At 53.1% G+C, this 3,379-nt stretch overlaps 1 non-coding gene across 1 annotated transcript; it reads left to right on the top strand.

Annotated features, from left to right (window-relative positions):
* Window positions 1–1,663: 1,663 nt before the first annotated feature.
* LOC147712293 (U6 spliceosomal RNA) lies at window positions 1,664–1,770 on the top strand. The gene has a single exon (XR_015296241.1). It is a non-coding gene; the product is annotated as a U6 spliceosomal RNA (small nuclear RNA).
* The last annotated feature ends 1,609 nt before the right edge of the window (window positions 1,771–3,379 follow it).

The raw sequence follows: 3,379 nt of genomic DNA, 5'->3' as shown, positions 1-3,379 counted from the left end.
AACACCGTGTTTCCCGAGGATGAGCATTTTGCTTTCTTTATATTTCAGCATAATCTAGGCCATGAGGTGTTTGGTGCATATGCATACCAGTTAAAACTCAAGAAAGGGTTGCCATACAGACTTCTTAGCTTTACAATTGTTTACTCCAATTAATGGGAGCAACAGCCGAGGTTGCTTTATTTTTATAAAGAAAACACTGGTTTCTGGTTTTCTTTAATGGTTCATGATTAAAGAACTGCTTCTCTCGTTTAATTTCCGCTTCTTCTACCACAACCCACTCACTCTCGTAATTCCAGCCAACTGACGAAACCACGTTTCGGGTGCGCGTTGCAGGTGCACAATCATATTCAAAGTGGATACCCCAGAGCTGCGCAACATTTCTAACTTAGGATGTCTCTTCTGCTCCGACTTGCATGTATATACATACCTGTTTTAGGTACAAGGGGTTTGTAGGTGAATGTTGAGCCTTTGTGTGATGGCTTGGTATTGTTGTAACTGAACATATGCATTTTTTTGCAGGAGGATTAGCTGGACCCACCATTACGCAGGCCCCGGCCGAGAGGGGGACTGAGGGAGCCGAGGGGATCGTTCGCTGCATCCACCACTTCCCCGACAGCAGCTACGATTCTTTATACTGGTACCGGCGAAAGTCGGGCCGGATGCCGGCGTTCATCCACCGCGTGTACGAGGGCACAGAGACGGCTGGACGACACACCATCCACGCGGATCGGAGAGAGGGCTCCAGCACCCTAGTCATTTCTGCCCTGCGTCCCGGGGATGCTGCCGTGTATTACTGTGCCATAGAGCCACGGTAGTCAGGGGTAGCACCTGTGCTGCACAATAACTGCAGCGGATAAGCAAGCTCCCCTCAAAGGACGAGTCTGACAAGTGACGACAGGGTGTCGGCTCCTAGCAAACATTCTCAGCAGTACACCTGCAGCATGGCGCCAGGCACAGGTTTCCAGACATACTACTCGGAATGTCACGTGGCAGGGGAGAACCCCATATGGAGGAAGTAGACCCTACTGTGCGAATTCATGTTTATTTCTTCGCAGGGTAATCATTACCCCCTCATGGGTCCTCCCCGTCCCAGTCCTTACCACGTGAGGCAGTCCTGCCTCCACCCAGCCAATCAAAACGCCAGAAATCCAAAGGTCAAAGGTGACATAAGCCCCTCCCACCCACCGCCATGCCTGTTTTTTTTCTGCTCCGACGGCTGTCGGAACGCTGGTGCTCCCGGTTCCTGCCTCTGTTCCTGTTTGCTTCTGGGTGTTTTTGGCGGTGCCGTGAGTGTTTCTTTTGCATTTTTAAATGCTTCTGTTTATGGTCTTTTAATGTTTTTACCGGCGCGGCCGCTCCGGTCCTCCGGCCGGCCACGCTCCTGTTCTGGGGTCAGGATGCTCCCCGTTCATGTGCTGGGCTGGGGCAGGGAGCCCTCCTGGTGTTCTGGCCCCAGGTCGTTCCGGCGCTGGTGCTTTAGTGCAGTGGCCGGCCCCTGCGGCCATGTTCTTAATATGTGGCTGTGGGTGGAGACTGCAGGGCTGCCCTTTTTTGTTTATTTTCTGTTCTCACATATGAGATTACTGTTTGGGGCAGTGTTTCCTGGAGGTTGCTGGGCACTTCCTTTCTATACCACCACCAATGTGTGTTGGGTGTTTTCCTGTTGCTCGCTTCGGCAGCACATATACTGTGCTTGGAACGATACAGAGTAGATTAGCATGGTCCCTGCACAAGGATGACATGCATATTCGTGAAGCGTTCCATATATGGGGTTTACTCCTTTACTCGCCATGTTTGAGGGGACTTCCTCTCCGGTGCATCCACGGAGCTGTTGCTCTTTGGTATGTCATATGCCTCTGGTGTCACAGGCTATCATGTGCTGAGGGTTCAAGTCCTGCCTATGCTGTCGATGTGACTTGGGATGTTCATTTTCATGCTGTGCTTTGGAAATTTGCATTCTCTTTGTCCACGTAGCATCTTTTGCAGTTTTTCTTGGACTGTTTTGCGCTGTCTGCGCTGCTGGTGCATGCGGCTATGCCATCATCTCTTGTTGGTGGGATCGTGGACGTTTTTTCCCTGTTGGGGTATACATTCGGGGATGGTCCATGAGATTTCTGGCGTTTTGTTGCTGGGTCTTTCTCCCTGATTCATTTGCTCCGGCGGGGTTTATACCCATTTTTTACCGGCCATTTCGTGCTGTCCTGTTGGCTGTACTGGCTGCGGTGTGGCTTGGCATTGCCATGCGGGGTGTTCCTCTCTTTCTGGGGACACGATTTCGCCTGGCGGTCTTTGTCACCTGGTATCCTCCATTTTTCTTCTTTTTTGCGCCTTCTCCCTCGGTCTTCGGAGGCTTCTTCCCTGGAGGTCCGGGTTGGGCGGTTGGTGGATTCCGCTCTCAAGAGTTCGTATGCTGCTTCTCCTTTTTGGGGTGTGTGCTTGCTCTTTTTCAGTCTGTGCTTTCCTAGGGGTCCCTCCTTCCGGTCCCGGATGGTTGGGCCTTGTCCTCGGCTACCGGGGCGGCGGGGGCTTGTGAGATTTCTCGCTGGCCTGCGTTTTGGTGCTTTGCCATTCCCCTGGTGCCTTGGTCCTATGCCTGCATTTTTTGCACTACGTTTGGTTCCCTGCCTCTGCGGCGCCTGCTGCTGCCCCTGAATGTCAGTCCGATATGTTGTGCCCGGGTGGAGTCTCTGTGGCCTGGTGGTTGCATCTCTTCCTCTTCAGGTTATGTGTTCCACTCCTGGTGTTGACCTGCTTGTGGGTCGCCTATCTCCTTTGGTGTCATTGGTCCGGTCTGCTTTTGGAATGGTGATTCCTGTTGGTCGTCATTCTTGGTTGCCGGTTTCCATTCCGAGCTGTCCCCCTTTTAGGCCATTCTTCTTTGGCGTCGGCCAATTTTTTGTCGCTACGCTCTGTGGTGCTGGTTTTGGTGATGGAGTGGGGCCGGGGGTCCTCTTTCTCTCTGTTCCAGGTCCTGGCTCCCGTTGGTCTTTCTGTTCGGTTCTGCCTCCCGGGGCTTTGGTCGGGTTGGTGCGGCTGTGTCCCTTTCGGTTGAGCCCCTTGCAGCCCGGTTTTCCCCTCTTCTTGGTGGGTAATTTTGGCTTCCCTAGGTGTGGGAGTCACCTGTTTTTCTCGATCCCCTCCATCCGGCTGCTCAGAGGTTTGCGGTGGTTGAGTTCCGTTTCCTGTTTTCAGGTGTTTCCTTTCGGTCTCTCTCATGCTCCTCTGGTTTTTTCCACGGTGCTGGCTCCTGCTGTGGGGGTTTGCTGGCCTGGTTCCGGTTTCTGGGGTCGTTTTGGGTCTGGCTGTTCCTCGTCTGGTTCCTGTTCGGGGGCTTCAGTTCCTCGGGACCGGTTTGACGCTTTGCTGGGGGCTGTTTCTC

The sequence above is a fragment of the Lissotriton vulgaris genome, chromosome 5 (assembly GCF_964263255.1).
Source record: "Lissotriton vulgaris chromosome 5, aLisVul1.2, whole genome shotgun sequence".
Classification (NCBI taxonomy): Eukaryota; Metazoa; Chordata; class Amphibia; order Caudata; family Salamandridae; genus Lissotriton; species Lissotriton vulgaris.
Note: the sequence above shows the minus strand (reverse complement) of the source record. Positions and strands in the feature narration are given on the sequence as shown.